Here is an 11,188-nt window from a genome sequence, read left to right as displayed (position 1 = left end):
AGCTATCATACAGAACCTATTAATGCAAGAAGTGCTGACAATAACAACAAAACAGGCATAAGCCAAGCTAGTTTACTTCTGATTAGAAGTAAGACTTTAATTCCAGAAGTCTTCTAAAGCAGAAAAAGCTGGGGGGGGGGAGGTTATATTTACCTAGGCTATAGTTGTGCAGGCCAACCCTACAAACGTCTACTCAAAGGTAAGAACCTCTGAATTCCACCAAGAGCTTTTGTCAAGCATTTATCCTGATTTACTTTCAAAGCTTATGTTGAGGTTAGATATGCTTGTTCTTTTTAAGGATTCATTCCAATTTGTTTGTAGATAAATTAATGAGTGTCATTCTTTATACACTTGCATGACATCCATACATAGCACCTTAGGGTGAAGGGAGGCTAGGTGATAAAATAATAACAGTGCTTCCTGTCAATCATTAATTCACCTCAAACTTTCCAGTGCATTTCCTCATCACTTTCCTAACTGCAAAAAATGGATTTGTTGTGCCTGGGTGACAGAATGCTTTAATCCACTTTAATTGTGCAAACTGTACAACTGTACATTGTATGTACATTTTGCTTCATAATTTTCCTTCCAAGAGGGGACTTCCTTCCTTCCTTCCTTCCTTCCTTCCTTCCTTCCTTCCTTCCTTCCTTCCAGCTAAGAATATGGGGCCCTCTTATAGACATGGATCATTGTGCAATTGCTCCAAGTACACCATTATAATCCAGCCATAGAAATACAAAAAGGATTGTGGGACAAAGAAGACCGAAAATGCAATCATATGTTCTTCTTTCTTCATCTGGTAAGCTCTCAGCTTCCTACCTACTTTGAGCATACCTTGAAATAACAAACAATTTGCTTTCCTAATGGCTATTTGTTTATTGCATTTGTTACTTTAAAAAAGAGGAAGCTAGATTTAGAATTAGAACACAAAAATACCTTTAAAAGCCCTTCTGATTTAGCTCACTGCAGTCAGTTTAAAGATAGGCATTTGAACAACTCTGGGGTATCTTTTTCCCTTTAGGAATTTCTACACAAGAGAAGAACAGAAGCCACATATTGAGGGAACAATCAGAGCCATTTGGGTGATTGCATTTCTAGATTTGACAGGTAATTTTGGACATGACCATAAACCTCTATATTTTATTAATCCATTCTCTGCAGGATGGGATTTCTTTTTCAGAAAACTGTGATTACAACTGCAGACCTACTTTTTCATATCTTTTTGTCTGTGGCACTTAATATGCTCACAGTAAGACACCATGTACAGCCAATACACCCATGGGCTCAAATACATTGCTTCATTGAGCTGTAGCTTGGTTCATTCAATGGTTTTTCAATCTCTTGGTGAATTTGTTAAATAAAGCGTGCAATCTTTTCCTTATTTCCTGCTTTCCTCCCATCCCAATATAGCGATAATACAGACAGCTGCTAATACTTTAAATATGGAAGCTTTTCTTTTGAACAGTTATTACCGAGAAAGCCAGCCTCAAATGCCATTTAATTCTTCTGATTGCTTAACATGGCTCTGTAAAACAGGCCATCTTAGATGTTGTGATAGTTATAATTGAGCGTAAAATTCTCTGCAAGGATAATACAGTAGGTTACTGGGATTCGTGAGGAGTTAGCACAAGATAAAGGGGTCAATGAAGGGTGAGTGGAATTTGATAGGATGCCCAGTATAAATATCCAGATGAAACTACAGCTAGTTACTCCGTTCTTGATATCATGCCTTGACTGGTGGGGGTAGGAATCCCCCTCCATCAGGCTGTTCAAGGCTTTAAATAGTCATTCATAATAAGAATTGTGATAGAATGATATGATTTCACCACACAGAAGAAACAAATCTGACAGCTGAAAACAGGCAAGGTATTAATCTCAGAACACCACATAAGGCTTTCTTTTCTTCCCATTCTGCAGTAGGAACAAAACCAGCTTCTCTTGTTTTTATCCCAGCTCAAATGTCATTGCTCAGGGAAAGGGTGATGAAGGAAAAGGAGAGAGAGAGAGGATGAGATGTGACAGGAAAACAGAAAAAAATGGAGCCCGTTTGTCCCTCTCAGTCTGCCTGAGGCCTAACATAGTAGACGGCTTCACAGTGATTACATTCAGCCAAAAGAGCCCAACAGAGCAGCTTGCATACTGCATTTGATCATATATCATGTGGGCATAACTGAGTGGAAAATTTCACAAAGTACAGTCTCATCACTGAGCGAGGCAATTATTATGTTTTTTGGTGTCGCATTTGGCCTTTGATATTTTCTGACATGAGGAGTAGAAAGGGACAACTCTATTGTCCATAGCAGAATGGGTCTCTGCTCCAGTTTCTTTGAAGAAACCACCTTTTGGCACGTGACACATGGAGTCAGGTTTCATTCTCTTGGAGAACTCTTTTAAATACCACCATAAGGTTACAAGGGCTAATTCCCCATTCTGACATTCCTGGAATGGGAACATTAATGGAAGAGGACTCTCAGCACCCCAATTCATACCTTATGCCAACTGTTACCTTTTTCTTTTGCCGCTGCAGAAACCTATGCACCCTGACTTTGGTGTAACTCCCACTGAACTAAGTAACTTTATTCGTTTTCAACAATAATAGATTAAGTTTATTTTAACATCAGTTAAACTAATATTATAGGGTGGATTAAGCTTCTATTACAGTTAAACCACTGGGTTTATCACAGTATATTTTTCTGAATAAATTCTGTTGGCCTTCATCCCTAGTTCTGATGCCATAGCAGACAATAGAAAATCTCTAATTTCCAAAGGGAAATAAAAACTTCCCAGATGCTATTTAAGAGCCCTAGAGCACCATAAAATAGCCTTTCCGTTTATGTTGCACAAATTTACCAACCAAGATTATTTGACCTTACTTTTGTAGGGTACTACTAATCATGGATTAGTTTCAGACATTTCACCTGTATGGGCATTTGCCTGAATGCAACTGAACTTAAAGTGGTGAGAGCACATAAGCCACAAGTCCACCAGTTCCACTTCAGACCTTATTGTGTTGAAAAGGAAGTTCTGAGGGGAGATTCTAAGTATGTTCACCTAGATGTCCTTAGAACCCCCTTTCAGAACTTCTCTCTTAATAGATGAAGATCTGAATTGGCAATGGTGTGCATGGGGAAATTTGGATGAGGACTGTGAACACCATCCTGCCACCTTCAATTTTTAGCCTGAACGCATTCACCTCAAATGTCTGAAAACAAAGCCTTTATCCTCTCCCTATTCTTTCAGGATGTCCAAAGCTCAGCTTACATATTTCCCCAGGGAAATATTCGTGTATATGCTGTCTCTTCATCTAGAGTAGACACATCTTCCCAAAGGAATAGTTATGGATATTCTTTGCATACAATCTCAGGTTCCCCTCATTTCACTTTTTTTTTTTTTAAAAAAAAGAATGGAGCTAGTCCTATCAACATTCTGAAGATGGTAGACACTTACAAGCATGTAGGAATTCAATTTAAAATGTCTTCCAATTAGAAATATTTTTCTGTCTTTGGAAGATCATACAATCTGAGCATCAAGCACCACCATTAACCCAATATAGCTCTCCCCCACTTTGCTAGTTAATATATCGTTTTCTTTTTGCTATGTGGAGCTTGGATAGCTCATTTCCTATTATTATGTTCTTTTTCACAATGAGTCCTACTGACAATTTGCATAATGGAATTGTAAAGCAGGCCCAAAGGTAAAAAGAAAAGAAAAGTCTAGGTGTCTCTGATTATGTGGAAGAAGATATTCACATATATTAAAACAGAATTGAAAGAGCATGGCTTTCTTCTGGTTGCTTAAAAGTTAGGATTTAGATGATGGTGAGATCATGGTAGAATCAGATATGACTTTTTATCCTGGGCTAAGTATAACTATCAGTATAAATTGGAAATTTATATTGAATGTCTTTCAGAAAATAGATAAAGACGCTAAATCAATAGAAATGTTTTTAAACCTGACTTAGGTTTGATCTTGTTGTCATAATAGATTTCTCCCTAAAATAAAAATACAATTGCACAGTTGTTATTGTTCTTATTTCATTTAAGGTGCATTGAGTATTTTGCTTCTCAATGAGCTTTAACTAAAAGGAACTTACAGGCCACTTAGCAAATATGGTGATTCATGGCAAAAGTTCAGATCCAAAGCACCATACACTCTTGCATTAACTTGAATGTAAGTGGTGCACAATAAGCATGTAAATGTGGATCAAAGACTATGCAGCAGGCCAGGTTCTTATCTGCCCTTACTCCATGGGTCAGCTTTGACAGGTGGGCAGGGCCATCCACCTGACCATCCTCTGACATCATAATGCTAATTAACTATTTAGCTGAGTTGGTAGAGCATGTTGGGCAAAAGATTCCTGCATTTCAAGGGTTTGGACTAGATGGCCCTTATGGGCCCTTCCATGATGTCAGGTGATTGATAGGTGTGTGTGTGTGTGTATGGGGGGGGGGTCCCATCCACTGGACAAAGTTGGCCCATGGGTTGGGGGGAATTGAACTCTACATGCATCAGTTGATGTGCAGAGTTCAATCCTGCTTTCTAAGGTTGGGAGAGTTCTCCATGGGGAAGGTGGTCTCAAACAGGACCAAAGGCTAGAGGAAAAGACTTCACCATAAATAAGTAAAATAAGTGTATTGTGGAATCTAGTTGTGGATGACCCTGGAAATCTTGGGCACATATTTAAAACTGTCTGACTTTTCTTGTTTTCAAGTCCAAATTAGGGTTGAGCTTTCACAGTTGTTCTCCCTCTGCTTTGTTTTATAGTGGATACAATATTAATCACCTTAGAACACAGTTACCCTAATAGCGAAAAGGGAACTATGATCTGTTGTAAGGAATGCTTTGCAACTCTATCTATCCCTTTCTCATTCATTTTAATTGCAAGGCAATATTTTACATTATTGGATAAGGAAACTTTAGGATGTTTAATTATTGAGCCTATAAAACTGCTTATGTTGTAATAAGGTTTGCCTGGGTATGCAGTATTTATGTGTAGGTATTTGGATATAAACTAGGCAGCTCTGCCCCGTTCTGACTAGTCCTGCAATTCTTGTTTCCTCTTGGTGTCTCAGTGCAGCCTCAGACAACCTCCACTGTTGCCATTACCATACTGGAAGTTGTACGGTACATGTGCAGTATGGTTCCCCATATAGAAACAATAAATTTCATAAATGTACCAGAAACAAAGGGTGGGACACAATGTGGTACAAAGTAAGAGTGGCTTTGAATTGTCCAAAAACATAAGAATGGGTTTTTTTTTAGGGTGGTGGTAGTTCTGAGCTTATCTTAATCTGCATCCACAATGTTTTTTTAATGGTACACAGGTGATATAAAGTACACAAAAGCCCTATTCACACATTTACTCACATGAAGCAGCAGAAGTGGGGTGATGCCTCTGGCTCCACCAATAACATTTACTGTGGAGGACTTTGTGTGGACAGCTACTGATGCAAAGCTATCCCTTTTCAGACTCCTGTGTTCAACATGGGAAGGCCATGGGAAGCATGACAATAGGACATAATTTTGAGGACGGGGCCATTGCTACTATGTGTGAGTGTCCTGCATAAATGCATGAACAGAGCTAGAGTTAAAATGGGCTCAAAGCAGGTACATAGATAGGAAGCTGTCTTATACCAAGTCAGACCATAGGTCTTATCTAGCTCAGGATTGTCTACACTGACTAGTAGTGGCTTTTCAATATTTCCGGCAGGAGATACTGGGGATAGAATCTGGGGCCTTCTGCATGCATAGCAGACACCCTGCCACTGAACTGCAACTTAGTGCATCCATCAAGGTTTTCTCCCAGGGTTTAGCCTTAGGGAGCTGAAATGAATACAATATGGAGTTTCCCTTGGCAGCTTACCTATGAAGGCACAAGAAACCAACTGCTGAAGTACCATAGACAAAAACCTTCCTTTTTGAATCCATTAGTAGCTATTCCTCAGAGTGTGCTCCCTTCCTTCTGTCTGGGGTTATATCATGACACATGGGAGGCAGAAGGAAGTGGGAAGAGCAGCTTCTGGAGGGCAGGAGGCCCTCGTCTTTCAAATCTCAAGTCCCACTGACACGAGTGGGAGCTGAAGGTGCCTGGTACCTTGCAGGACCGCAGCCCTTCAGAACGGCATATGATTAATACATGTTATGAATATCTATTAAATGTTACAGCAGGTTGGTGACACTCAGCCGTATCGCTCATTTATTACGAGCAGCTCTTCAGTTATAGGCTGAACAGGGGGTGAGAGAGCAACTGCACTGCAGTCTTAGATTGATGACACTTCTAAAAATTGTCCAAGCATGTGTGCAAAAATCTATCAAAATGAGAGTGTAATAAATGAGAAGGTAACTCTTACTGTGCACAAAAGCTGCAATCATGCCTCATTTCTCCTCCTCTATACAGGGGGAATAAACAATAGTCTACATAGGTAAATAACGATCTTGAAAGAAAAGATGGTATAGAGGAGGAATGGCACAGCCGTGTCAAGAGTCGCTTCTTTGTCAGGGTCAAGTTCTCAGCCTGGTGTGAGGAGCTGAACTGTAGCCACATCCAAATTGGGCTGTTAGAGGATTTCTTGCCTCAGGCCCCTCAAATTAATGTGAATAACTTCCATTAATCAGCAGGGAGCTATTCTGAAGAGTTAACACTCTGTAATGAAGGTTGTGGTCCTGCAGGACAACTAGATTGACAATAATGGAGAAGAGGCTGGGTTACTTACACCTGTCAGCAAGATCATTATGAACCAAGCCTCCAAGCCATATTGTCTGCTAGGCTGGGTACATGTCATATATTGAAAGCATATTCTCCTCTCCCCAAGAATCCTGGGAACTGTACTTCACCCCTCATGGAGCTATAATTCCCAGTACCATTAAGAAACTACATTTCTGAGGATTCTTTTTTTTTTTAATAATATTTATTACTTTTCCAACAATTTAAACACTACAAAAAAGAAGAACAATACAATACAATACAAAAACACTACATAACACTAACACATTAAACTAACAAAACAAAACAAAAACAATTTAAAACACATCAAACAATTTCAGTATCTTATCTTTCATTCACTTATTTCAGCGACCTCCTCACACCTCCCTTTTTGTATTCCATTTCTGTTAATTGTTTCAGCAATTCCTTTCCATCTTCCTCTGTTTTCTATCCTATAATTATCTTAACACATTCTAACCTTATTTTTTTCTTTAATACTCTATTACTCTATTTATTCCTTATAACATTTCTACTAAAGCCATATAACTTCATTCCAACATTTTTCTAACTTTCATTAATTTTACAGTATTTCCGTAAATAATCTTTAAACCTTTTCCAGTCTTCTTCCACCGACTCTTCTCCCTGGTCTCGGATTCTGCCAGTCATTTCCGCCAGTTCCATATAGTCCATCAACTTCATCCTGGTGATCTTCTATCCGATGCTCTTGGCTCTTTTCCAAGTCCCCTCCGCAGATCTTCTTCGCATTTACACAAAAACTTTACTTTATCTTCTACTGATCTTATTTTTATTTTCCTTCCTTTGAAACTGAAAGATAGACCTTGGGGAAACTCCCACCTAAAGATGATTTTATTCCTTCTCAGCAGGGCAACAATATCTCCGTAATTAGGCCCTTCTTTAGTTCAAAGAGTGATCAAGCAGTCTCTTATTCTATTCTTCTCTTTTTTCCCTTCTCTTCCAAATCTGAAGGCCCTCACAATTCTAAACTCTTCTTGGCCCAAGTCCAAGTCCCAAAAGTCAGCAAATTCCTGTGTGAGAAAATCTGTCAAGCTTTCCTTCTCCAATTCAGGTAGGGCTCTGATCCTCAAATTCGTCTGTTTTTCTTTAAGTTCAGTCATAGCAAGCGTCAACTTATGTTCATCAAGTTGCCTCTGTAGGGCTGGGACTCTTTCTCTCTTGAGTTCCTCCGCAGTCTGCCGTATCAAAGTAGATTCCTGAATCAATTTCTGGATGGTTTCTGTATTGGTATTCACCTTTTGTCCCAGATTATTTATACTAATAGTTGCAGCATCCACTTTTGCATTTGTCGCATCTGTTTTCTTGTTAAGCTGTTCCAGTGAATCATTTATCTTATTTAATGCAACCGCTAAGGCCTCTTCTGTCGACATTCCTCTTGGTTTTGAGTGTACTGGTGCAGAAGCAGCCGCAGAAGAAGCAGGGAGGCCTGATGTTTAGCCTCTCCTGGGTTGCTGCAAAGTCCTCCCAGACCTTAGTTTTTTCTGCGGTTGACTGGTCTGTTTTTTCCTTTCCATTTGCCATAGCACTTAAAAGATTCAAGGTCAGTCCCAGAGTCTCACAGTTTTTTATCTTGCAGCTGGAAATTCCCCTAGCCCAGCTCTTGTAAAGCAACCAGAGGCTTCCACTAGGGGGAAACAGTTTCTATTTATATTAATCAATAATGTCCTCTTTTAAACACAGTTCAAAGAATCCAAAGTTAGTTTCAATTTTCAGTTACTTTTACTCTTTTTAAAAGCAGCCAGAGACAGTAGAAACAATGTATTTCTCTTATTAGCTAGCTGTCAATGAACGTTCTAAGCGCTGTCAATGAACATTCCAAAAGACGTCAGTCCTGCTAGCAGCCCGTTTCCAGGGTCAGAGCGGCGGTATTTTAACTCTCTTCGCTCTCTCCTGCAGGCATATTCCGTCCACAACTTCCCCCCCTCTTCTCCTGCCTCCAAGGGGGGTTTTAATGTTCTTTACCGATGAAAATTTAGTCTTTTACAATAGGCTTTCTAAGACTTCAGCTTGCAGCCTCATTGCTTCAGTCTATTTACAAAAGGGGAAGGCGGATTTCCTGTATTGAACCTCCCCGTTACAATACCAAATTAAACGTTTAAAAATCCAATTCTCCCGCTTCAGCTCTACTCACTGGTAGTTACTTTAGAATCAAATTGTCCACAGGAAAAACTCAGCGCTCTCCGGCAACAGCTATGCGGCTTTGCTCCGTGGAAAAAGCAGACGATTCGAAGCACCGCGCCGCTCACCCCACGTTGCTCTGGACCCCTGAAACCAGGTTTCCCTGTGAGTAAGGGAGGCGCAAAAGGTGCCCACCGAATCCCACACTCACAGGCTTCTCCCGCCTATGATTTTTTGCGGGTCTCCGCCTTCGCCGTGGCGGCCAGACCCAAATTCCCACGGGGCAAATTCCTCCCGATCAGAGGAATTCCGCCATTACCGGAGGCACCAACCCGGAAGTCCCATTTCTGAGGATTCTTGGGGTTATGCTTTACATGTTTGGTATTTGCACAGCCCTAGTCGTGATGTTTATAGATCATCTCCAGAATCAGAGACAGCATGCCTCTGAATACCAGTTGCTGAGGAAAAACAGAAAGAGAGGGCTATTGCTCTTGTATGCTGCTTGTGAGCTTTCCATAGCCATAGGTCTTTGGTCTGATCCAGCAGAGCTCTTCTTGTGTCTTTAGGGATGTTTCAATATCAAAGCATCTTACCTATGTTAGATAGCAGCACTGTACTAGTTGGTGCATGAAAGGATTGTGGCACATTTGCAATGAAAACACCCTCCCAAATCATTACCAGCCAGTCTCTTTGAAAACTTGAGATGATCTTTGGAAATGGCAATGGTTTGGAAGAAATGTTGTCTGGATTCCCTGCAATAAATGAGTGATGAATAGTGTCAAAGCCAGTTTGATGGGCTGCTACACAAAGGCTAGTGCAGAAACACTCAATTAACACGTTTAGCATGGAACTGTGCACTGCTTGGTTGCCAGTTTGACAGTGTCATTTAATAGGCAGCATATGTGGCCTTATGCTGTACGCTTTTGCCATGGCTAAAATGGAAGAAATAGATCTTCACAAGCAATTTAGCACAGCAGAAGGAAGGAAATGTAGCTGTCTGGCATTTGTTTTCATTTCTGAATCTAATTGCAATAGATTTTGGACTAATGACACAGAGTATGACATTCATGTTCTATATGTTTTGCAAAAACCTGACACCATTGGGGGAGAAAAGCTACAATGGTTTTTATGATTACACATGATAATACACACATAATAAAATACCTTTCTAAATAAAGCTGATCTTGCCTTTGACCATTAATGCTTTAGTGCAGGAGTGCAGGGCTGAGAAATCTGTGGCCCTCTATGTAAGGGCCAGCCAGTATGGCCAATGGTCAGGGACGGTGGGAGTTGGGGGTTCAATAATATCTGCAGTCATGTGGGCTTTAGCCTCACTTTATGCTGATGGGAAGAAGAAGTGGGAAAGAGAGTGGCAGAGAGACAGAGAGAGGGAGGGACGGAGGGCAAAGGGGATGACTTTGGACTCAGTTCCTGCCCACCATCTGCATGAGGACCCATCCTCCACTGGCATACAGACCCTGACAATTATCTCAAGATAATGCAGTCCTTGATGGGCATGGGGGAAGGTTCCCTACCCTGCTCTTAGCAAGAAACTATGTTTGACACACTTGAAATAGCATACCTGCTTAGTTTTGGCATAGTTTCCCCCACTCAGTTACATTTGTCCCTAGACTGCACCACTGTGCCTAAAATGCATATTATGTCACTGAACCCTCTCTGGCATACAAAGTACCTCTTCCACACATATGTGGAGGAAAAGGGATTTAGCTTATCTGTTTTGGTAAATTTTAGTTTTCTCTTTGCAGATTTTGTCTATCCAACAATCCATAGCTTCAAGTGATAGAGCTCCGAAACAGGTCTGTGAGAATATGTCTTTATTTCAATACAGGCACATTTTTTTCCTCTTTAAACAGGGCTTCCCTTCTTTAATGCTGCTATAAGATTGACATTAAAGGAAAAGTAAGAAGTAAAATAATCATTTTCATTCATCTGTTTGGTAAAAAGACAATTAAATAAATGCTCTGGCTGATGAGATCTAAGTACTTACGCTTCTTCATGATGGAAAGTGAACACCCACTTCAGATTAATATTTTGTCGTGCAGAATGAATGTAAAGGTGCATCAATTTGTCTTTACTGTCTGTAATGGAACAAAACTCGTTTGATCAAAAAGTACAAAACCTACATTTACTAAGCATTTTGATCCATTGCCCCTCTGCCTATGATGAATACAGTATTCAATTTTAAATGACCCAAATAGCAGAATAAACACCTCCTGCGTGCAATTTGTAACCATTTCCCGTAAATGCACATGCCAGAAATATAAGCATTCATTTGTATGCTTGAGTCTTGCCGATTGTGGCTAGTAAAAT

At 40.2% G+C, this 11,188-nt stretch overlaps 1 long non-coding RNA gene across 1 annotated transcript in view; it reads left to right on the top strand.

The window, feature by feature from the left end:
• Positions 1–1,019: 1,019 nt before the first annotated feature.
• The window catches only part of LOC307213292, a 90,141-nt gene continuing 79,972 nt past the window's right edge, over positions 1,020–11,188 (top strand). The window contains exon 1 of the long non-coding RNA XR_013837463.1: positions 1,020–1,107. This is a non-coding gene — a long non-coding RNA (uncharacterized lncRNA). The remainder of the gene's footprint in view (positions 1,108–11,188) is intronic.

Source organism: Podarcis cretensis (genome assembly GCF_951804945.1).
Source record: "Podarcis cretensis genome assembly, chromosome: 3".
Lineage (NCBI taxonomy): Eukaryota > Metazoa > Chordata > Lepidosauria > Squamata > Lacertidae > Podarcis > Podarcis cretensis.
This window is presented reverse-complemented; position numbering and strand designations above follow the sequence as displayed.